The sequence below is a fragment of the Mus musculus genome, chromosome 14 (assembly GCF_000001635.26).
Source record: "Mus musculus strain C57BL/6J chromosome 14, GRCm38.p6 C57BL/6J".
NCBI classification, from domain to species: Eukaryota; Metazoa; Chordata; class Mammalia; order Rodentia; family Muridae; genus Mus; species Mus musculus.
Window position 1 is genome coordinate 69,741,142 of NC_000080.6, and position 26,111 is coordinate 69,767,252.

The 26,111-nt window shown below is 43.4% G+C and overlaps 1 long non-coding RNA gene and 1 pseudogene across 2 annotated transcripts in view; one reads left to right on the forward strand and one right to left on the reverse strand.

The window, feature by feature from the left end:
- The window catches only part of 4930480K23Rik (RIKEN cDNA 4930480K23 gene), a 34,330-nt gene extending 8,358 nt beyond the window's left edge, over nucleotides 1-25,972 (forward strand). Inside the window, exon 5 of one of the 2 annotated variants that reach the window (NR_130166.1) lies at nucleotides 2,272-4,728. This is a non-coding gene — a long non-coding RNA (RIKEN cDNA 4930480K23 gene). Of the gene's footprint in view, nucleotides 1-2,271; nucleotides 4,729-25,923 lie in introns of those variants that run through there. The other variant, NR_130157.1, reaches the window with a different exon arrangement.
- On the reverse strand, nucleotides 19,173-22,568 carry Gm17740 (predicted gene, 17740; annotated as a pseudogene).
- Nucleotides 25,973-26,111: the final 139 nt, after the last annotated feature.

Sequence of the window (26,111 nt, forward strand, 5' to 3'; positions counted from 1 at the left end):
GCTTTATTCAGGGAAAGCCAGAGCTCTGGGGACGACTCATATCCCACACAGTGGTAGAGGAGTTGACCCTGAGGGGAAAGGGGTCCCAGTTTTTATAGCCCTCAGGGGGGAAAGGAGAAGCGGGGAGTAGGGGATTTCCAGATCTAAGCAATGTAAAATGATTGATTTCTCAAGAAATGGGTATGGGAGGGAAACAAGGAAAAGAGTCTAATGCAGGTGCAGTAACTCCGGATTGGCACCGGGCTGTGGTTGCTGGGGAGATTTTCTGACTCTATCTTAGCAACCAATATCACAAACACCTGACAGTGAGGTGCGGCAGTGGGCACACACCTGGGTTCAAGGAACTGTCAGAACATTGGCAGACACACGGAGCATTGTGCACCTCTATTTTTCTAAATCAGTGAAGCTACTTCTACTAACAATGAAATCTATTTTCCCAATTTCAGGGCTTCTGTGACTTTTTACATCCTGTCAGGATCTTTCACTAGCACTGTTGTTCCTTTCTTAGCCCGTTGGCTTAAGGGCACCACAGGCCTGACTGAAGTGGCCAGGTGAAAGTGTGAGCTTTTAGTTCAATGGAATGTTTGTTGTGGCTCCTGGGAGGAGCAATCCCTACCTCTGGAACTAAAGTTTCTAGGCCAGCAGAACTTAAGGTTGCAGGAGCAGGAAGCAAGAATTTTCCTAGTGAGTCACTAGGGGTGATAGTGAGTGGAACTATTTCCTTTCGCACCCCTTGATTCCTGGTCCCAGGAATCCTGACTATGGGAGAAACTGTACCAAATATTGGATGCTGATTCAAAGCATATACTTACTGCCTTCTGGAGAACTCAGTCCCAGACTACAGGCTGTGCACCTAATTGGAGCACTAACTGTCTCTTCAAAAGGCCATCCCATCTTTCTATAAGGCCAGCTGCTTCGGGATGGTGAGGAACATGGGAAGGTGGGTGGATTCCATGATCGTGGGTCCACTTTTGTACTTCTCTGGCTGTGGGCCAGAAGCAATACTGTGTGGAATACTGTAACAGTGGATAAGACATTCTGTAAGGCCATGGATAGTAATATTGGCAGAAGCATTACATGCAGGAAAGGCAAATCCATAACCAGAAAAAAATATCACTCCATTAAGGACAGTGTACTGTCCTTTCTGTGAAGGAAGTGGCCCAACCTGCCACCAGATTGCTGGCTGATCACCCCAGAGAAATCTGTTGTATATCCAATATATACAAAGAGCTCAAGAAGCTGGACTCCAGAAATTCAAATAACCCCATTAAAAATGGGGTACAAAGCTAAACAAAGAATTCTCAACAGAGGAATGCTGAATGGCTGAGAAACACCTGAAAAAATGTTCAACATCCTTAATCATCAGGGAAATGCAAATCAAAACTACCTTGAGATTCCACCTCACACCAGTCAGAATGGCTAAGATCAAAAATTCAGGTGACAGCAGATGCTGGCGAGGATGTGAAGAAAGAGGAACACTCCTCCATTGCTGGTGGAATTGCAAGCTTGTACAACCACTCTGAAAGGCACATAAGTATCTTTACATCCTTTGCCCATTTGAAGAGATCTATCCACATACTTTCCCCCCAGACTTCTTTTGCACCAGTTTTCCCAAGTCCCTGACCATCAGGTCAACATTGGCTAACGCTCATGAATCAGTGAACATCTGGCCATTTCTCTGTTGGAACAAAACGAATGGCCATGTATACTGCCCAAAGTTCTGCCCACTGTGAAATTTTCAATTCTCCAGTGTCTTTCACAGTTTTCCCAGAAGACAGTTGTAATGAAGCAGCTGTCCACTTCTGGATGGTACCTGCATAGTGTGTAGAACCATCAGTAAGCCAGCCCTAGTCTTCTCTTCCTCAGTCAGCCAATCACAGGGCACATCCGTCAAGCTATAGGTGCATGCTTTGCAGCAGACAACATTATAACAGGAGTAGAAACCATGGACATTTGGGGAACTCTTTCATATAACTTGCTTGTGTCTTGAGGACCTCCTCAGACATGGTCACATAGATACCACTTCCATTTGGTAACGGATTGCTACTGTGAACATCCTAGTTTATGACTTGGTGAATCATATAATGCCCAGATCAGGATGGGCATCTCAGATTGCATGGTAATTCAGTGAGCCATTTAAAAACATTCAGTGTCCATTAAGACCCAATAGCAGGCCCAAAGATGTCTTTTTCAAAGGAAGGATAATTATCTGCAGATGATGGTAGAGATTGCTCCAAAATACTCAAAGTCTCTTTTGTGATTTACCTCTAGAAACCTGCCAGAGGCTCCAAATAGCATCTTTATCTGCCACTGATACCTCAAGTACCACTGGGTCTCCTGGATCATATGGTGCTAGTGGTAGAGCAGCTCGTACAACAGTCTGGATCTCTTGAAAAGCCTCCTGTGCCAGGTCTGACTCGTCTTTCTGGGTCAGTGGTAAACGGGCCGGAGTAACACACCGAAGGGAGGAAAGCTGTGTCTCCAGAATCCAAATGGACCTACTAAACATTGTACTTCCTTCTTGGTGGCAGGAGGGACCAGATGCAAAAACTTATCCTTCACCTTGGAAGGAATATCTCTATATGCCTATACTACTGAACTCTTAAGGATTTTAATGAGGTAGATGGCCCTTGAATTTTTGGCTGGATTTGTTTCCTCTGATGCACGTATGTGTTACCAAAAAGTCCAAAGTGGTGTCTACCTACTGCTCTCTTGGTCCAATCAGCATAATATCAACAATATGACGCCACCAGTATGATATTTTGTGGAAGAGACTGATAATCGTGATCCCTTCTGGCTAAGTTGTGACTCATATCTGGAAAGTTAATATATTCTTGAGTCAAAACTGGAAAGGTACTACTGCTGGCCTTGCTAACTGAAAGCAAATTGTTCCTTGTGGTCTTTTAAGTAGATGTAGAGAAAAGGGCATTAGTTAGATCAATAGCTGCATACCATGTACCAGGAGATGTGTTAATTTGCTCAAGTAGGGACACCACATCGGGTACTGCAGCTGCAATCAGAGTCCCTATTTGATTGACTCTTTCATAGTCAACTGTTATTCTCCATGATCCACCTGTCTTCTGTACTGGCTAGATAGAAGGGCTAAAAGGAGATGTGGTGGGAACCCCCACCCCAGCATCTTTCTAGTCCTTGATGGTGGCACTAATTTCTGGAATTCCTCCAGGGATGCAATACTGGTTTGGGGTTACTATTTTCCCTGGCAGAGGCAACTCTAAAGGCTTCCATTTATCCTTTCTAACAATAATAGCCCTCACCCACATATGAGGGGACCAGTGTGAGAATTCTGCCAACTTTTAAGTCTATCTATCCCAGCTATACATTCTGGAACTAAGTTGTGGAAATAACCACAGAATGAGTTCAAGAACCCATTTGGACCTACTGTGAGTTGGAGTTCAGCCAAAACTCTCTTAGTCACCTGATCTCCATAAGCCCCTACTTTAACTGGAGGGCCACAATATGTTTTAGTATCTCCCAGAATCCGTGTTAATTAAGAACTGGTATCCAATAGACCTCAGAAATTCTGATTGTTTACTTTCCCCAGTATATAGAAAGTTACCCTCTAGCCAGTGCCTATGAGTCATGCCACCATAAAGTTCACTTGGACTGTGCTCCAGACCGAAAGGGCAATAACAAAGCTTTCCAAATGTGCCAGTGCCCCTCTCACCATTTTGTGTTGAGGGGCATATCATCTGGCCCTTCCCATTGCAGAGGATTAGGCTTTAAGCAGCATACCCACTCTGGCATTGCACTTTCCCTGAGCCTTAAAAATCCCCTCATCAATGATAAGCCATAGGACACCAGGCATCTCCAGCTCCTTTTCAGAGGGCTGTATTTTCAGAAGTGCTTCAGCCAACCATTCAAACAAACTTTTGGCACATTTTTTTTTAATTGTGGGAGATTCCATATGAAACCTAGAGTCTCCAATCAGAGGGCGCACATCATTAACTCAGGCTGGTCTAGTTTTATGTTTCCTACACCATTATTTTACACTCTTAAAATCCATTCCCACATGTGTTCTCCAGACTTCTGCTTGAATGAGGTACTCAGTAAGCTCCTTACTAATGTAGTGCACCTCCTTATGTACCACACTTTCTACCTCCCCTCTAGGAGCCTGCTCTGCCTTGAGTCTGGTTATAGGTTTAGATGCAACTATTGATGAGCCCCAAGGGACATAAGGATTGTCTTGCCCAGCATTTCCTTCAGGGAAAATCATTTCTGGTTTAGCAGACAATGAAGGATTAATTTCCTCAAAGGTGAAAAAGGCAATATTTCCAGGGATGGAGATGATAGTAGAGAGACTGCTCCCTCGGGTCATATAAACCCTTGAGAATTTGAGGGCTCAAAGTTCTCAGCTTCAATAGAGTCCTCCCACACATGCCTATCTGTACCGGTTGGTTATGTGTGTCAACTTGACACAAGCTGGAGTTATCACAGAGAAAGGAGCCTCACTGGAGGACAATGCCTCCATGACACCCAGCTATAAGGCATTGTCTCAATTAGTGATCATGGGTGGGAGGGCCCATTGTGGGTGGTGCCATCTCTGGGCAGGTAGTCCTGGATTCTATAAAAAAGCAAACTGAGCAAGCCAGTAGCATCCCTCCATGGCCTCTGCATCAGCTCCTGCTTCCTGACCTGCTTGAGTTCCAGTCCTGACTTTGGTGATGTAGTAATGTGTAAGTGTAAGCTGAATAAACCCTTTTCCTGCCCAACTTGCTTTTTGGTCGTGATGTTTTGTGCAGGAATAGAAACCCTGACTAAGACAGAATTGTTACCAGCATAGTAGGGTATACCTGTGACAACCTGACCATGTTTTCAGGAGGACTGTGGAAGGACTTTTGAACTTTGGGCTAGAATAGTCGTTGGGTGTTAAGAGCTCTGCGGGATGTTCTGTAGGAGCTTGGGACAGTGCAAACAATGGAGGCCTGGCTTGTGAAATTTCAGAGGGAAGATTAAAGACTCTTATTGTGCCCATTGCTGTTTTGATTGTGAAGATTCTGTGGTTTTGGCTAGCTGGAGCTGAATAATCAGCTGTGGTTAACAAGGTACCAGTGCTACTGAATTGAAACCTTTGCATTACTGGGATGATTGATGCTGGTGAGCTGGAGCTAAGAAATTAACAGTGATTAGGAAGAGACCAGCATCACTAAGGTGAAATCTTCTGGGAAGTGTTTCCTGAGAGCACAGAGAAGCTGTGTTCCAGAGGCAGCCTTGGTTGTACCTTGTATTGGCAGTCAGACTTGGTAATGTATAAGAGTCACCCAGGTGGTACTGTTTTTGAAATATGAAAGGGTAGCTGCTGAGGCTTGGCACTGTGAGAGGCCAGGAGAGGCCATTGGTGAAGGTCCAACCTCGGTGGCATTGAGGGCCCAGGACTGAAGTAGTCATGCAGGGAAGTTGAGGCTTACCACCATGGAAAGAGCCTATGAGAGGCTATTTGTGAAAGTGCAGTCCAGTTGCAGCAGAAGACAGCAGTGTTTTGGAGATGCCAGTATCATGGGATGACCACCAAGATCAGCAGCAGCAGTGGAGTACAGGCAGCATGCAGGCAGGCATGGTGCAGGAGGAGCTGAGAGTTCTATTTCTTCATCTGAAGGCTGCTAGCAGAATACTGACTTCCAGGCAGCTAGGAGTAGGGTATTAAAGCCCACACCTACATCTACTCCAAGAAGGCCACACTTAATAGTGCTACTACCTGGCCCAAGCATAGACAAACCATCACACCATCCCAAGTTACAAGATCCTTTTTTGTTTTTTTTCCCATTGATGTCCCTACTTTAAGCACTGATACCCTCCAAGGCTGGGACTCAAAGTTTCCCTGTAGTTCAGCCAACATTATAATGAGAGCTTTGGTTTGACTTTTTTTGCAACTTGGGCTCTGCAGATACTGGAGAGAAGATTCTCTTCCAGGGCACACTTAGAAACCTCCAGACTGTTTATGCGTATCTGGAGCTGGTCAATTTTATCACAGAGCTTGTTGTTGCTGTTCATCATATGCTGAGATGCTAGAGGTTGGTTAATTTTATTATGGACTTCGTTCCTATCCTTTGTCAATTAATCCAGAGACACTAAAGGCAACTGACCAGCGTCATTATTTTCCTTACTTTTCCACAAAACTGACAAAAGTTTTATAAACTTTATAAAGTCACCAAATCTGCTGCCACCCACAATTGGTGGATCAGGATAATCAAGAGCACTTCTCACATTAAGGTTGTAAAATAGTTACACCATGGGCTTTCAGCACTCTCCAAACTTCAGAAGAGGCTTCAGTAACTGCAGGCACTGACAAATTAGAGAGCCTATTTCAGATACTTAAAAGATCCCTTCTTCCTTATGCTGTGTTACTGTAGAACTACTTCTGGTACCACATCTGTATTAGTCTAAAGTAACGAAATGTATAGAATGAATCTCTGTCTATCTATCTATCCATCAACCTGCCCACCCACACCATCCATCTGCCCGACCGTCCATCTGTCCGTTATATACTAGAATGATGTACAGGCTGTAATCCAAATCCAACAAAGGGTGGTTAGGAACAGAAAGTCTAAGAATCCAGTAGTTTCTCAGTCCACGAAGCTGCAAGTCTCAGATGGTCTGCAGTGTGTGCTGGAATCCTGAGGAATAGGCCCCAATGCCAGTGAGGGGATGGACTTGTTTGCATGGCAAGAGCATTCAAAGAACATGAGCCTCCATGCTCCATGTCCTTACACAGGCTTCCAGCAGAAGGCAGGGCCCAGCTTAGATCTGGATTAAAGATCTGAACTAAAGGTGTGTCTTTCTACCTCAAGGATCTGAATGAGAGGTAGGTCTTCCCCCTTCAAATTAAGCAGCAATCCCTCACAGGTGTGCCCTCCATTTGGGGGTTTTGGTTAATTCCAGATGTAGTTGCATCAACAACCAAGACTAGCCATTACACTGGTGTGCTCCTTTCCTATCTGGGGAGGACAGAAGGCAGAGGAGAGGTGGAAGAGAGGCAGGTCAGGTCTTTTCAGGAAATGTGCCTTCCACTGGGAGGTCATCCCAGGATATGTTGTGTATACATGCGCAGGTACTGCTCACATACAGACTAAGCTACCATTTGTGCTCTGTGATCGTTGCCTGCTCACAGTGGTGGAAGTCCAGGTGGTTCTGCCAACAGTTCCTGGTTTAGGAAGCAGCTGTCAAAGGGAGCAGTCCTGTAGTTCTTGATTGTAGTCGATGGTTTCAGCCTTGACACTAACTCCTTAAGACCCTTAGCACAGGTGCTAACCTGTCCATCTGACTTTTGGGACCACCTCTCTCACTGAACCTGGAACTCACCAAGTCTGCTGAACTGGCCGGGCAGCAAGCCCCTAGGGACCCTGCAGTCTCTGCCTCCTGGCACTGAGACTGTAGACATGGATCACCCCTGGTGTGGTGATTTTTTTAAATTTGATTTGAGAGAGACAGGTTTTACCCCTGTTGCTCAGGATGGCCTCAGACTCACAGAGATCCATCTGCCTCTATCTCCTAAATGCTGAGATTAAAGCTGTGTTCTCCTATACTCAGTTCATCACTGACTTTTAAAAGGATTGAACAAACACTCTACCAACTGAGTCATGTCCCCAACATTCTTTTCCCACCACCTATTGACCAATAATTTTCTTTCTTCTTTCCTAGTCTATATCTTATATATTTTCCATTTCCTTTCCTTTGGAGTCTTTCCAGTATTCCTGGCCTAAGAGGGCATTGTTGCATGGTTCCTGATTTTAGCGGGAAAGAATCTAGTTTTTCACCATAGTGTTATATTAGTTAAAGATGTTTTCCCCCTTTCATTGTTGCCCCTTCTCCATTGACACAGGTGCTATTTAGAAATGTGCTGTTTAATCCCCGAGTATGTGTGAGGTTTCCTTATACCTTCCTTTTGTACAGTTATACTTGAAACACATTACGATTTTATAATGTTTATTCTTTAAGTTTTGTTAGTGTACATGTTATGACACAAAAAGTCGTCTCTCTTAGTGAGTGCTCACTGTGTGCCTGACAAAAATCCACATCCTGCTTTGAAGTCTTATAGATGTGTCGGTTAGGTCCTGCTGGCTCTCTGGATCTGGTTGTGGAGGTCTTATTTTCTTCCAGCTGGGCTTGTTTATTCTGAAGAGACGGGTGTTGGAGTCTCCAAGCAGCACTGGCTCCTCCTTTGCAGTCCTAGCAGGTTCTGCTCCACACAGTTTACTGCTCTTTTGTTTGGTGTACAGTACAGACGTTAGAAACTGTAACACCACCCTTCCGCTCCACTCGAGCCCCGAGGTACCTTGCCAGCGGAGTCTCGCCCAACACCTGCAAGGGCTCACACAGGATTCCCCACGGGATCCTAAGACCTCTGGTGAGTGGAACACAGCCCCTGCCCCAATCCAATCGCGCGGAACCTGAGACTGCGGTAAATAGGGAAGCGGACTACCCGGGCCTGACCTGGGGCACAAGCCCCTTCCGCTCCACTTGAGCCCCGGGGTACCTTGCCAGCGGAGTCGCCCGACACTCGCAAGGGCCCACACAGGATTCCACACGGGATCCTAAGACCTCTAGTGAGTGGAACACAACTCCTGCCAGGAGTCCGGTTCGAACACCAGATATCTGGGTACCTTCCCTGCAAGAAGAGAGCTTGCCTGCAGAGAATACTCTGCCCACTCAAACTAAAGAGAGAGCTACCCTCCCAGGTCTGCTTATAGAGGCTAACAGAGTCACCTGAAGAACAAGCTCTTAACAGAGACAACTATAACAGCTAGCTTCAGAGATTACCAGATGGCGAAAGGCAAACGTAAGAATCCTACTAACAGAAATCAAGACCACTCACCATCATCAGAACGCAGCACTCCCACCCCACCTAGTCCTGGGCACCCCAACACAACCGAAAATCTAGACCCAGATTTAAAAACATTTCTCATGATGATGATAGAGGACATCAAGAAGGACTTTCATAAGTCACTTAAAGAATTACAGGAGAGCACTGCTAAAGAGTTACAGGCCCTTAAAGAAAAGCAGGAAAACACAACCAAACAGGTAGAAGTCCTTAAAGAAAAACAGGAAAACACATCCAAACAGGTGATGGAAATGAACAAAACCATACTAGAACTAAAAAGGGAAGTAGACACAATAAAGAAAACCCAAAGCGAGGCAACGCTGGAGATAGAAACCCTAGGAAAGAGATCTGGAACCATAGATGCGAGCATCAGAAACAGAATACAAGAAATGGAAGAGAGAATCTCAGGTGCAGAAGATTCCATAGAGAACATCGACACAACAGTCAAAGAAAATACAAAATGCAAAAGGATCCTAACTCAAAACATCCAGGAAATCCAGGACACAATGAGAAGACCAAACCTACGGATAATAGGAATTGATGAGAATGAAGATTTTCAACTTAAAGGGCCAGCTAATATCTTCAACAAAATAATTGAAGAAAACTTCCCAAACATAAAGAAAGAGATGCCCATGAACATACAAGAAGCCCACAGAACTCCAAATAGACTGGACCAGAAAAGAAATTCCTCCCGACACATAATAATCAGAACAACAAATGCACTAAATAAAGATAGAATATTAAAAGCAGTAAGGGAGAAAGGTCAAGTAACATATAAAGGAAGGCCTATCAGAATTACACCAGACTTTTCACCAGAGACTATGAAAGCCAGAAGAGCCTGGACAGATGTTATACAGACACTAAGAGAACACAAATGCCAGCCCAGGCTAATATACCCGGCCAAACTCTCAATTACCATAGATGGAGAAACCAAAGTATTCCACGACAAAACCAAATTCACACAATATCTTTCCACGAATCCAGCCCTTCAAAGGATAATAACAGAAAAGAAGCAATACAAGGACGGAAATCACGCCCTAGAACAAACAAGAAAGTAATCCCTCAACAAACCAAAAAGAAGACAGCCACAAGAACAGAATGCCAACTCTAACAACAAAAATAATAGGAAGCAACAATTACTTTTCCTTAATATCTCTTAATATCAATGGACTCAATTCCCCAATAAAAAGACATAGACTAACAGACTGGCTACACAAACAGGACCCAACATTCTGCTGCTTACAGGAAACCCATCTCAGAGAAAAAGACAGACACTACCTCAGAGTGAAAGGCTGGAAAACAATTTTCCAAGCAAATGGTCTGAAGAAACAGGCTGGAGTAGCCATTCTAATATCGGATAAAATCGACTTCCAACCCAAAGTTATCAAAAAAGACAAAGAGGGACACTTCATACTCATCAAAGGTAAAATCCTCCAAGAGAAACTCTTAATTCTGAATATCTACGCTCCAAATGCAAGGGCAGCCACATTCATTAAAGACACTTTAGTAAAGCTCAAAGCACATATTGCACCTCACACAATAATAGTGGGAGACTTCAACACACCACTTTCATCAATGGACAGATCGTGGAAACAGAAACTAAACAGGGACACAGTGAAACTAACAGAAGTTATGAAACAAATGGACCTGACAGATATCTACAGAATGTTTTATCCTAAAACAAAAGGATATACCTTCTTCTCAGCACCTCACGGGACCTTCTCCAAAATTGACCATATAATTGGTCACAAAACAGGCCTCAACAGATACAAAAATATTGAAATTGTCCCATGTATCCTATCAGACCACCATGGCCTAAGACTGATCTTCAATAACAACATAAATAATGGAAAGCCAACATTCACGTGGAAACTGAACAACACTCTTCTCAATGATACCTTGGTCAAGGAAGGAATAAAGAAAGAAATTAAAGACTTTTTAGAGTTTAATGAAAATGAAGCCACAACGTACCCAAACCTATGGGACACAATGAAAGCATTTCTAAGAGGGAAACTCATAGCTCTGAGTGCCTCCAAGAAGAAACGGGAGAGAGCACATACTAGCAGCTTGACAACACATCTAAAAGCTCTAGAAAAAGGAAGCAAATTCACCCAAGAGGAGTAGACGGCAGGAAATAATCAAACTCAGGGGTGAAATCAACCAAGTGGAAACAAGAAGAACTATTCAAAGAATTAACCAAATGAGGAGTTGGTTCTTTGAGAAAATCAACAAGATAGATAAACCCTTAGCTAGACTTACTAGAGGGCACAGGGACAAAATCCTAATTAACAAAATCAGAAATGAAAAGGGAGACATAACAACAGATCCTGAAGAAATCCAAAACACCATCAGATCCTTCTACAAAATGCTATACTCAACAAAACTGGAAAACCTGGACGAAATGGACAAATTTCTGGACAGATACCAGGTACCAAAGTTGAATCAGGATCAAGTTGACCTTCTAAACAGTCCCATATCCCCTAAAGAAATAGAAGCAGTTATTAATAGTCTCCCAGCCAAAAAAAAGCCCAGGACCAGACGGGTTTAGTGCAGAGTTCTATCAGACCTTCAAAGAAGATCTAATTCCAGTTCTGCACAAACTATTTCACAAGATAAAAGTAGAAGGTACTCTACCAAACTCATTTTATGAAGCCACTATTACTCTGATACCTAAACCACAGAAAGATCCAACAAAGATAGAGAACTTCAGACCAATTTCTCTTATGAATATCGATGCAAAAATCCTTAATAAAATTCTCGCTAACCGAATCCAAGAACACATTAAAGCAATCATCCATCCTGACCAAGTAGGTTTTATTCCAGGGATGCAGGGATGGTTTAATATACGAAAATCCATCAATGTAATCCATTATATAAACAAACTCAAAGACAAAAACCACATGATAATCTCGTTAGATGCAGAAAAAGCATTTGACAAGATCCAACACCCATTCATGATAAAAGTTTTGGAAAGATCAGGAATTCAAGGCCCATACCTAAACATGATAAAAGCAATCTACAGCAAACCAGTAGCCAACATCAAAGTAAATGGAGAGAAGCTGGAAGCAATCCCACTAAAATCAGGGACTAGACAAGGCTGCCCACTTTCTCCCTACTTTTCAACATAGTACTTAAAGTATTAGCCAGAGCAATTCGACAACAAAAGGAGATCAAGGGGATACAAATTGGAAAAGAGGAAGTCAAAATATCACTTTTTGCAGATGATATGATAGCATATATAAGTGACCCTAAAAATTCCACCAGAGAACTCCTAAACCTGATAAACAGCTTCGGTGAAGTAGCTGGATATAAAATTATCTCAAACAAGTCAATGGCCTTTCTCTACACAAAGAATAAACAGGCTGAGAAAGAAATTAGGGAAACAACACCCTTCTCAATAGTTACAAATAATATAAAATATCTTGGCGTGACTCTAACTAAGGAAGTGAAAGATCTGTATGATAAAAACTTCAAGTCTCTGAAGAAAGAAATTAAAGAAGATCTCAGAAGATGGAAAGATCTCCCATGCTCATGGATTGGCAGGATCAACATTGTAAAAATGGCTATCTTGCCAAAAGCAATCTACAGATTCAATGCAATCCCCATCAAAATTCCAACTCAATTCTTCAACGAATTAGAAGGAGCAATTTGCAAATTCATCTGGAATAACAAAAAACCTAGGATAGCAAAAACTCTTCTCAAGGATAAAAGAACCTCTGGTGGAATCACCATGCCTGACCTAAAGCTTTACTACAGAGCAATTGTGATAAAAACTGCATGGTACTGGTATAGAGACAGACAAGTAGACCAATGGAATAGAATTGAAGACCCAGAAATGAACCCACACACCTATGGTCACTTGATCTTCGACAAGGGAGCTAAAACCATCCAGTGGAAGAAAGACAGCATTTTCAACAATTGGTGCTGGCACAACTGGTTGTTATCATGTAGAAGAATGCGAATCGATCCATACTTATCTCCTTGTACTAAGGTCAAATCTAAGTGGATCAAGGAACTTCACATAAAACCAGAGACACTGAAACTTATAGAGGAGAAAGTGGGGAAAAGCCTTGAAGATATGGGCACAGGGGAAAAATTCCTGAACAGAACAGCAATGGCTTGTGCTGTAAGATCGAGAATTGACAAATGGGACCTCATGAAACTCCAAAGTTTCTGCAAGGCAAAAGACACCGTCAATAAGACAAAAAGACCACCAACAGATTGGGAAAGGATCTTTACCTATCCTAAATCAGATAGGGGACTAATATCCAACATATATAAAGAACTCAAGAAGGTGGACTTCAGAAAATCAAATAACCCCATTAAAAAATGGGGCTCAGAACTGAACAAAGAATTCTCACCTGAGGAATACCGAATGGCAGAGAAGCACCTGAAAAAATGTTCAACATCCTTAATCATCAGGGAAATGCAAATCAAAACAACCCTGAGATTCCACCTCACACCAGTCAGAATGGCTAAGATCAAAAATTCAGGTGACAGCAGATGCTGGCGTGGATGTGGAGAAAGAGGAACACTCCTCCATTGTTGGTGGGATTGCAGGCTTGTACAACCACTCTGGAAATCAGTCTGGCAGTTCCTCAGAAAATTGGACATAGTACTACCGGAGGATCCAGCAATACCTCTCCTGGGCATATATCCAGAAGATGCCCCAACTGGTAAGAAGGACACATGCTCCACTATCTTCATAGCAGCCTTATTTATAATAGCCAGAAGCTGGAAAGAACCCAGATGCCCCTCAACAGAGGAATGGATACAGAAAATGTGGTACATCTACACAATGGAGTACTACTCAGCTAGTAAAAAGAATGAATTTATGAAATTCCTAGCCAAATGGATGGACCTGGAGGGCATCATCTTGAGTGAGGTAACACATTCACAAAGGAACTCACACAATATGTACTCACTGATAAGTGGATATTAGCCCAAAACCTAGGATACTCAAGATATAAGAGACAATTTCCTAAACACATGAAACTCAAGAAAAATGAAGACTGAAGTGTGGACACTATGCCCCTTCTTAGAAGTCGGAACAAAACACCCTTGGAAGGAGTTACAGAGACAAAGTTTGGAGCTGAGATGAAAGGATGGACCATGTAGAGACTGCCATATCCAGGGATCCACCCCACAATCAGCATCCAAACGCTGACACCATTGCATACACTAGCAAGATTTTGCTGAAAGGACCCAGATGTAGCTGTCTCTTGTGAGACTATGCTGGGGCCTAGCAAACACAGAAGTGGATGCTCACAGTCAGCTAATGGATGGATCACAGGGCTCCCAATGGAGGAGCTAGAGAAAGTACCCAAGGAGCTAAAGGGATCTGCAACCCTATAGGTGGAACAACATTATGAACTAACCAGTACCCCGGAGCTCTTGACTCTAGCTGCATATGTATCAAAAGATGGCCTAGTCGGCCATCGCTGGAAAGAGAGGCCCATTGGACACGCAAACTTTATATGCCCCAGTACAGGGGAAGGCCAGGGCCAAAAAGGGGGAGTGGGTGGTTAGGGGAGTGGGGGTGGGTGGCTATGGGGGACTTTTGGTATAGCATTGGAAATGTAAATGAGCTAAATACCTAATAAAAAATGGAAAAAAAAAAGAAACTGTAACACCTTTGAAAATTGGCATTTCTATTGTACTCTTTATCCTCAGTGCTCCTCTTTATCCTCTATCGTTTTGTCTAATCTAAAGTCTTCTTTGTGAGAAATTAGTGCTGCTGTTTCAGTTTTCTGGAACAGCTTTGGTAGAAATGTCTTATCATGTGCTGGAGAGTTGGCTCAGTGGTTAAGAGCACTGACTGCTCTTCTGAAGGTCATGAGTTCAAATCCCAGCAACCACATGATGGCTCACAACCATCCATAATGAGATCTGATACCCTCTTGTGGTGTGTCTGAAGACAGCTACACTGTACTTACATATAATAAATAAATAAATCTTTAAAATAAATAAATAAAAATATCTTTAAAAAAAAGAAATGTCATATCAGGTAATTAAGTATTGGTGCTGATTAGTCTCTAAATGGGGTTTGTTTGTTTGAGACATCATATAGTAGAATATTGTTTTTTAATTCACTCTGATACTGTCTAGTAAAAGGTATATTTAGATAGCTTATGTTTAAAAATGGTCGTTGATATCATCAGATTTAAGTCTTTGTTGTTATATTCCGCTTATTTCATTTGGCTTTTATTGCTTTTGATTTCTCTCCTTTTCTGACCTTTATGGTTTAATAAACAATTTATATCAAACTGTTTATTTGTTTGTTTGTTTGCTTTTCAAGATAGAGTTTCTCTATGTAGCCCTGGCTATCCTGGAACTCACTCTGTAGACCAGGCTGCCCTTGAATTCAGAGATCTGCTTGCCTCTACCTCCTGAGTGCTGAAATTAAAGGTGTGTGCCACTACCACTGCCCAGCTTGTGAAACTATTTTTAGAGATGTATTTATTTCTGGAACTGGAGTTACAGACATTTATGACCCACCATGTAGGTGCTGGGAATTGAACCCAAGTCCTCTGGAAGAACGGCAAGTGCTTTTAGCATCTGAGCCATCTCTGCAGCCCCTCCTCTTTTTTTTTTTTTTTTTAAATTTTAAATAATACTGTCTCTTCATGATATCAGAAGTAACTTAATTTAGTATGTGGATTTCTTGATGTGAAAGTAGATTAGCGATGGGAGCTAAGCAAAGATAAAGAATTTAAAATAACAAAACTGTCAGTCCATAAGGGTAACTCGACCCTCAAAAGTACTTACGTATCTAATGACAAGCTTCATCATTTTGAATCAGAAACGGACAGAAGTAGAGAGGACTAGACACGGCCATGGCTAGAGACTGCCATGGTTTACAAGTGACTGAGAGAGCTAGTCAAGGAAAGAGGATGATAAAACCATAGCTGATCTAAAACAAAACAACCAACCTCCCCACATAGCAAACATTTCTAGAACACTCTGTCCATACAGAGTATTTTTTTCATGAAGGTAGACCAAATTCTGTGCACTGAAAACTCAATAGATTGAAAAGAATTGAAATTGTGCTCTCTAATTGCAATGGAATTGAGTTAGAAACAGAAGCAATAGGGCTGGAGAGATGGCTCAGAGGTTAAGACTGCTCCTCTTCCAGAGGTCCTAAGTTCAATTGCCAGCAACCACATGGTGGCTCACAACCATCCGTAATGAGACTGACACCCTCTTCTGGAGCGTCTGAAGACAGCTACAGTGTACTTACATATATAGTAAATAAATCTAAAAAAAAAAAAAAAGAAAGAAAGAAAGAAAAAGAAATAGAAATAATGTATAGAAAAGACTTACACAGTTCTGTCAGGGGAGCAGGTAGGCTGACTGCAGATCCTCAACCCTTTCTCTGCTTCTCCAGATCCAATTCCCCAGACTCATCGTTGGCTCTGTAGCAAAACACTTACTGAAGCCTCCCTGCCCCCACTACACCCATCTCCAGGGGATCACAAAACCTCCCCCTCCAAAATTTACCCCCCACCCCTACCCCCACCCCACCCCACTGCTCTATTCCAGGCTCCAACTGCAAGTAGGAACTCCCTAGTTATATACAGAGCATTATGGACAGACAAGCAAGTAGGCTAACTGTAAATCACCACCTCTCTCTCTCTGCTCCTCCAAATCCAATCCCCATTACTCATGCCCAGGTCCACAGCAGACCTTTTACTGTGGCCTCTTCTCACTCTTTACCACCTTTTCCAGTGGACTGTAAAGCAGTTCCTGGGGGAACACCCTGCTTTCCTCCCTCTTCAGGGCCCCTTCAACAGCATCCACAACCCATCCCCATCCCTAAGTATCAACTCCCAATCCCCAGAAACACATTTTACCTGGAACCCCCAGTAGACACACCTATCAGGACCCCAGAAGAATTTCCTACCAAGTAATACAGCCACCACACTCTCCGAAGAAACAGAAACCAAAGAGCAAAGTACCCACTCAACAAAGACAAGGACAGATATCAGCACCTAGAATCAATAATCTTCCCAATTCCACTGCCTAGCACTACTGTAAGAACATAACCAGTAACAACCAGAACAGTATGTCTCCACTAGAGACCAGCAACCCTACCACAGCAGCAACCTACCACAGCAGCAACCTACCACAGCAGCAACCCTACCACAGCAGCAACCCTACCACAGCAGCAACCCTACCACAGCAGCAACCTACCACAGCAGCAACCCTACCACAGCAGCAACCTACCACAGCAGCAACCTACCACAGCAGCAACCCTACCACAGCAGCAACCTACCACAGCAGCAACCCTACCACAGCAGCAACCTACCACAGCAGCAACCTACCACAGCAGCAACCCTACCACAGCAGCAACCTACCACAGCAGCAACCTACCACAGCAGCAACCCTACCACAGCAGCAACCCTACCACAGCAGCAACCCTACCACAGCAGCAACCCTACCACAGCAGCAACCCTACCACAGCAGCAACCCTACCACAGCAGCAACCCTACCACAGCAGCAACCCTACCACAGCAGCAACCTACCACAGCAGCAACCCTACCACAGCAGCAACCCTACCACAGCAGCAACCCTACCACAGCAGCAGCCCTACCACAGCAGCAACCCTACCACAGCAGCAACCTACCACAGCAGCAACCCTACCACAGCAGCAACCCTACCACAGCAGCAACCCTACCACAGCAGCAACCCTACCACAGCAGCAACCCTACCACAGCAGCAACCCTACCACAGCAGCAACCTACCACAGCAGCAACCCTACCACAGCAGCAACCCTACCACAGCAGCAACCCTACCACAGCAGACCCTGAGGATTCCGACACTGCTGAAGCATAAGAAAAAGACCCTGAAATAGCCTGAAGTATCTATGAATATGATAGAGGTCCTTAAACAGGAAATGAATAAATACCTTAAAGAAATCTGTGAAAACACCAACAGTAGAAGAAGGAAATGAAGAAAACAGTTCAATACCTGCAAGTGGAAATAGAAAAGCTACTTTCAAGAAACACATCTCATATCAAGAATAGATATTATCTCAGGGTAACAAGTTGGAAAAAAGCAAGTGGACTTAAGAAGCAAGCTGGCATAGCCATTTTAATATCTGACAAAATAGACCTCAAACCAAAACTAGTCAGACGAGATAGAGAAGGACACTACATACACATCAAAAAAAGATCTGCCAAGATGGCATTGCCATTTTTAACATTTATGCATCAAACACAAGGACTCTCAAGTTTGTAAAGGAAACACCACTACAATGTAAATCACACAATGATCCTCACACAGTGATAGTGGGAGACTTCAATACCCAACTTTGGCAAATTGACAGGTCATTCAGACAAACCAAAATAGAGGAATGCTGGACCTAACTACATCATAAACCAAATGGACCTAATAGATATTTCTAGTACATTTCACCAAAACACAAAGGAATATACTTTCTTTTTAGCATCTCATAGAATGGTCCCTAAAACTAACCACTTACTCAGATACAAATCAAGGCTCAACAAACACAAGAAAACTGAAATAACACTCTGCAGCCTGTCTAAACATCACAGTTTAAAACAGGTTTTCAGCAACAAGAGAAAACTTACAAACTCATGGAAACTCTCTACTGAATGAAAAATGGGTCAAAGACAGAAATTAAAGACTTTCTAGAATTGAATGAAAGTGAATACACAACATACCCAAACTTATGGGGCACAATGAAGGCTGTTCTAAGAGGCAAGTTCTCAGCACTAAGATCCCATACTAGCAACTGAACAGCACACCTGAAAGCTCTAGAACAAAAACAAGAAGTCACACCCAAAAGGAGTAAATAGCAGGACATTAACAAATCTGGGGCTGGCAAGATGGCTCACTAGTTAAGAGCATTGGTTACTCTTCCAGAGATCCTGAGTTCAATTCCCAGCAACCACATGGTGGCTCACAACCATCTATAAGGGGATCCAATGCCCTCTTCTAGCGTGTGGCTGAACATACGGCAGAGCAGTCATACGTTAAAGAAAGAAAGAAAATTTTAAAAAGAAGAAATTAACAAATTCAGATCTGAAATCAATAAGATAGAAACAACAACAAAGCAACACAAAGAATCGATGAAACAGAGTTGCTTCTTTGAAAGAATGAATAAGAGAGACAAACCTGTGTCCAAGTTAACTAAAAGACTGAGAGAAGATCCGAATGAACAAAGTCAGAAATGAAAGGGGTACATAACAGGAGACAGACACCAAAGAAACTCAGAGAATCACAATGACAGACTTTAAAAAACCTGCACTCCAACAAACTGGAAAATCTAAAAGAAATGGATAGTTTTCTTAACACATGCAACTTTTTGAAAAGGCAGGTATTATTTTTTAATTAATTACACTTACCCTAACACTTGCACAGCTGTGTTACAATTCTCTCTGAAACACCTTACAAAGGTGCGTAATGTGTAGTTAGTAGTGGGATAGATGGCTCAAGTCACATTGGCTGGGGGGAAAATGGAACAATGGGAGAGAAATCTGACTTGTTTGGACAAAGGCACTTTGACTCAAGCATAAATGCATCTCCCATGTAAATAAAGAACAGATAGTAAAAGCTGGCCCTTTCATTGCCATCCATGACTTAAAAATAGGACAGACATGGGCCTCACCTTCCAGTCCATTTTTTTTTTTCTTTTTTTAGTTTTTCGAGACTGGGTTTCTTTGTAAAGCCTTGGCTGTCCTGAAACTCCCTTTGTAGACCAGGCTGTCCTTGAACTCAGAAATCCACCTGCCTCTGCCTCCTAAGTGCTGGGATTTAAAGGCGTGCACCACCACATCCGGCTTCCCAGTCCATCTTAAAGAACTCACTAGGGCTGGTGAGATGACTCAGCGGTTAAGAGCACTGACTGCTCTTCCAAAGGTCCTGAGTTCAAATCCCAGCAACCACATGATGGCTCACAACCATCTGTAATGAGATCTGATGCCCTCTTCTGAAGTGTCTGAAGACAGCTACAGTGTACTTACATATAATAATAAAAAAAAAAAAAACAAAAACAAAAACAAAACTCACTAGGACATTCTTCTATAAGTGCTTTAGCTATCCCCACTCTGTCCACTTCTAACAGTGGGTTAAGGATCAGAAAGCATTTCATATAAAAATTACAACAGTGACTTGGTTTTATGTTTTCCCAAATGTATGTTCCATCCGAAGCAGTTGCCTTTTCCTCTCATTTCTGTGTGGAGAGAGACCCATCTGTTGAGTAAATAGCACTGCTCATCCTGCAGTCCTCTGTCCTCATGGAGTCTGTGAGATCTTCTTGTCCGCATCTTCGTCCTGTGCTGAGGACCTGGAGGCAGGCTCTTGGCAGGTCTTCAGGTGGTGAGTGACGTGGCACTTGGTTAGATCGACCTTTCTACATTGTTTGCAGACATAATCTCGTTTTCCTCCGGGAGAATTGAGATGCTTCTTCAAGTGGTTTGTTCTCAAGAACAGTTTATTGCACTTCGGACGCTTGGTCTGGCGTTCTTGCGGGCGGATGAGCACGGGCTGCTTGAGGCCCTGTCTCCGCATGGACAGCTTGTCACAGGAATCACACTTGAGATTCTTCTCACCCGTGTGGATGGCCATATGAGACTCCAGGTGAGCCTTCTGCGTGAGAGACTTGTCCCACAAAGTACACCTATAATTCTTCTGACCTGTATGAATGTTGAGGTGTGTCTATAGGTTGCTTGGATCACCAAAAGTCTTGCTACAAAAATCACACTTGTGGGGGTTCCCCCATATGACCCATTAAGTGCACGTGGGGTTTGGAAGGAGAGATGAAAGCCTGGGGGTATAGAGAACACTTCCTTTCCTTGCTGTGGCTTGGCCTGTGGCTGCTGCTGTGGCCCTGGCTAGGGAGATGATTATGGATGTGGCTTGTCAGATGAGCTGCGAACTCTGACTAGGAATTGTACTCCTTGCCACAGTTACAGAGGTACACATCTGGGTATTCAAGAACACTTACCTGTTGAGCATAATTCCGGCTGTAATGGAAAAGCAGCTCACTTTCAGGAGGGATGTCTTGTGAGGTACGAGGATAGATTTTTCCATCATGGGGCTAGGCCACCAAATTCTGTTCTTCACGGTTCCTAGCTTTGCGTGCACGCACACACACACAAATCATCTAATTACACACATTTTTATCAGTTGCAATGATGCAGAATTCTAGGACACCATCGTGGTATATCTTCCAGACATGGTTAACTGCCTTTGTCTGTCCACTCCGCTACTTCCAAGGAGTGACTCTGCTGACCAATTAGAGGCCCGAAGCAAGTCGGCACAGGAATGGTTTCTGCAGTCCATACACCAACATCTGTTCCTACAGTGGACTGGCGGAGAACAACCTGCTTCAGGGGGGATAGTCTTGCTCTGCTCTCTATTGGTGTGTCAGGAACAAAAGTCATTGGTCTATGATCAGGGCAATCTGAGGGGTAGGCTCAGTCACAAAGAGTGAACCAAATTGTCAAACAAGGTGGCCATGTTTTCCTTGTTTGGATCGGAGTCTTCCATTTGCAGTGAAGATGGTACAAAAGACAAGCTGTCTGAGGATACATCTACATGACCTGTCCCTATGGCAACCTTCTGCGTGACGGAAGAGACAGTCACAGGCTCTAGACTAAGACCAACTTCACGGAGGAAAACAGATTCTAGGGAGTCGAGGTTGTGTGAGGTAGAGAGTGCCATGTCTACAGACTTGGTGCTCATGGCCACGGTGTGGATGGAGTCACTGAGGGTACTGTCAGACATCCCATTGACCCGGTTTGCAATGTGGTCAGTCTCCATGACCATAGGAAGCTCCAGACCATTCCCATGAATGGGCATCACACCACCATGTCCTACAGTGTCTGCTGTAAGGCTGTTGCTCACAGAATCCACAGAGAGAGGCTCATGACTTCTGGAGCCACTTGGGATTTGGGAATGCTCTCCTGTAACACCGTCCATTGTAAGCTCCTCTGCCATTCCATCTGTGGAGATTGGGCTGGTAACCCTAGAAACATTCTCCATAGTGATTGTTGTGTCCAATGCTACTTCATGGCCTTCATTAGGATGAAGACTGTGGGTACCATGTGTGTTTACAGAGTGAGAGTCTATTGAAACAATGTCTAGTTCTAATCCAACACTTCCATTGGCCTGATAGAGATCTAGTGCTGAAGGGTTGTTGGTGATACATAATGCTGTATTTCCATCAACATTTATAGAGTTGGGATGGATATACTGAGGAGGTGGTCTGTCAGCTAAATAAGATAAAATGCCAGGTAGAATGGTTCTGAAGTATCTGCTTTCTAGGTGAGGGTAAGGTGGTGGAAGTAGGGTATAGTTTCTTTCAGGTAAACCACACATTACCCACGGGGAGCATCAGAGACAAGGCAGAAGGCAGAGAGCTCAGGGACAGACCCCAGGTTTGGAATTGCCACTGGAAGTCCTGGGGTAGGGATGGCACTGTGAGAAGAAGAGGCAGCCAAACCCAGGTGACTTCCTGAGCCTGGCAGGGCATTGCTCACAGAGGATGAAGACAGTAGCTCCATCCCCACTGGACTCAAATTCCTGTTCTTCATCCTGCGAGTTCAGGGTGGGGGGCGGGCGTCTGATAGGTGCGCTCTGGGGCCGATGTCGCATGCTACCACATCCTGCCATTGGCCAATGCCTTCCCGCACCACCTGACGTCTCCGAGGGCCGGCGACTCCGGGCTGGGCGCCCGGGGCTGTTTTCCCAGAAGCTGGCAGCCTGTAGGGACGTTTGAGTCAGCCCCGGCTGGGGAGCCCTGGCCCAGCCCCCTGGCTATTCAGTCGGTCAGAAGTCAGCCCTCCCGGGCCGGAGCCCAAGTCAGGACCGCCTTCACAGGGCCGCACCCTGGAGGCAGGTTTCCGGCTTCTCAGCCTCTGGGGACCGTTTCCCACACCTACTACCTATTAAGGTTATATCAGCCTCTGGGGACCGTTTCCCACACCTACTACCTATTAAGGTTATATCAATATCAGATAAGCTCTGGTGAAATAGAAGCAGCCATCAAACAAACAAACAAACCAGGACCAGATGGAATTAGCACAGAATTCTACCAAACATTCAAAGAAGAATTAATTCCAATACTCCTCAAATTCTCAAATTAGTTCACAAATAGAAACAGAAGGAACTTTTCACCCTGGTGCATAAACCACATAAAGACCTAACAAAGAAAGAATTGCAGAACAATTTCCTTTGGGAACATAGATGCAAAAATACTCAAATACTTTCAAACTAAGCCCAAGAACACATAAAAAGATCATCCACCATGATCAAGTAGGCTTCATCCCAGAGATGCAAGGATGGTTCAACATACAGAAATCAATAAACGTAATTTACCATATAAAAAGCCAAAAGACAAAAAAAAATACCCAAAACATATGATTGTTTCATTACATGCAGGAAAGGCCTTTGACAAAATGCAACACCTCTTCATTATAAAGGTCCTGGAGAGGACAGCAATATGAGGACACCATCAAATACCTCAACAAAATAAAGACAGTTCAGCGAGCCCATAGCCAACATCAATGCAAATGGAGAGAAACTCAAAACAATTCCACTAAAATTAGGAACAAGGCAAGATTGTCTACTCTTCTCATACCTATTTAATATAGACCTTCAAGTCTTAGCTAGAGCAATAAGGCAACTGAAGGAGATCAAGGGGATACAAATTGGAAAGGAAGAAGTGAAAGTATCTATTTGCAAATGATATGATAGTATGCATATGTCACCCTAAAAATTCCTCCAGAAAACTCCCATAGCTGGTAAATACTTTCATCAAAATAGCAGGAAATAAAATTACGCATGAAAATCTGTAGTCCATCTATCTACAAATGACAAATGGACCAAGAAAGAAATAACACTTTTACAATAGCTTCAAGTAATATAAAATATCTTGGGGGTAACTCTAACCAAGCAAACTCTAATCTATAACTAGGTCATAATCTATATATACATTATATATAATATACAAATATAACAAGATCATACACGATCTGACCAGTGTGTGAAACACAATCATATTTACTATGTAGATGTAGCAAGCAATTTCAAAGTAACAGATTAACAATAGTATCCAGATGTTTCAGAAACATTTTAAAAGGGTGTGTGGCACTTGTGGTGATTATGGGAGAGGAAGATGGGAAATGGTGCTGTGGGGGAGGGGTGATTATACACCAGTGCTGGGGATGTAAATTAGGACAACTGTGGAGGCTCTGCACAAAGTGGAAAATAGAACTCCTGAATAGCCAGAAGTCTTACTCTCAGGCACAGACTCAGATCATCAAAATTGGTGTTTAAAGGTAATTTGGCTCCTGTCCACCCTGTAAAGAGAAGGAATTCTACCATTCATCAGCGCATGGCTGGAACTGGAAGACAGCATGCCAGGTCCGCCAAAGGGAAGGAATGCAGCATGGCCTATGGCCTTGGTTCTCCACCTTCCTAACACTGCCACCCTTTAATACAGTTCCTCATGTTGTGGTGATCCCCACATTGTTTTCAATCACAACTGAAATTTTGCTACTATTATGAATTGCTGTGGAAATATCTGGTATTTCCTATGGTCTTAGGTAACCCCTGAGAACAGCTGACACATGGTGTTGGTTACAAAATCTCCCTACCTCCACCTTGGCAATAGATTTGACTTCTAGGGGTAATCAAGGCAGAGTGCAACGTCATTGTCTTGTTAATCTGGGCCTGTGTTTCTGGCCAGCTCTGGCCAGCCCCAGTTACAAACACATCCTTATACACTGTCCATCTGCCTCCTCCTGGCTGTTTTGTACAGTGAATGTCTCATAGGACTCAGAAGGGAGTAATGACTTATGGCTCTATCTCCTAACCCTGGGAGTATAGACCAAGCACACCCAGGAGAGGGGGTCGTGATCTCACAGGTTGCACATGGGCCACTTACAGCCCCATCCAGTTTCCAGGTATGTCCCATGATACATCAGCTTTTGCTCATGGACTCTCCCTCCTCTGTGGCCTCGTGGGATCTGTGCTGAGAACCTAGAAGGCCAGCTGGCCACAGTGTCTCCAAGCAGCTTCGAGCTGCTTCTTGTAATGCTGGCGTCATCTGAGCCAATTGGGGAGAACTCGGGTGATTAGACAGAAGTTAGATTTTTCTTTCTTTTGAGACAGGGTCTCTATTATGTAGCTGTAGCTGTCTTGGAACTCTCTATGCAGACCAGGCAGGCCTTGAACTCACAGAGGTCCACCAATCAGAAGATACAGGTTCTTAACAAACCGAATACTTTATTTTGGTACTAGAAAGCTTACAGAATTATGTCAGGTTTTAAGCAACTTACTTCTTTGAAAATATGCATTTCCCCCCTACAAAATTTTGTTTGGGGTTGTGGATTAAGAAGTAAACTGAGGCAAATGTGATGATGTTTGTTCAATGATATTCTATACTGGAAATCTGGAGGCCTGAAGCATATGGAAATTCAAACTCTTGTTATAATTGGTTTGCTTTTTCAAGACAGGGTTTCACAACATAGTTCTGGCTGTCCTGGAACTCAGTATGTAGACCAGGATGGCCTTGAACTCACAGAGATCCACTTGCCTCTACCTCCTGAGTGCAGAGATTAGAGGCACCAGTACACCTGCATGTATATGTACGTGTATATATGTGTGTATATATTATATAATGTGTATATGTGAGATATATATGTATATACATATATATATGTGTGTGTATAAATGTGGAGAGAGAGATTGATTGATTGAGATTGTGAAATTACCAAAATGCACTGATGTGGGTAGATGAGGTCATCTATTCTTTTTGTTTGTTTGTGTTTTGTTGGTTTAGGTGTGTGTGTGTGTGTGTGTGTGTGTGTGTGTGTGTGTGTGTTTAAAGACATGGTTTCTCTGTGTAGCCCTGGCTGTCCTGAAATTCACTCTGTAGACCAGGCTGGACTCTAACTCAGAGACCAGCCTGCCTCTGCTCGTGCTAGGATTGAAGTGCTTTACCACCACGGCTAAGTGTGTTCAGTGTTCCAAACGTTACAGAGACACGGATTGATTTCGCTTCTGTTACTGGGGTGAGACCATCCATTCTATCATTTCCTTTTCTGTGTTCTCAGATACTGCCTGGTAGCATACAACTGTAACAAAAACAAATTCAAGAAGAGGAAGAGAAGAAGAGAAGGAGAGATGAAGGAGACAGAAGATGAGGAAGGAGGAGTACTCACTACTACAGACATCTTCAAGTCGGCTCCTCCAGGGACACAAGCTGAAACTCAAAGGTGAATATCATATTAGTCAAAATATG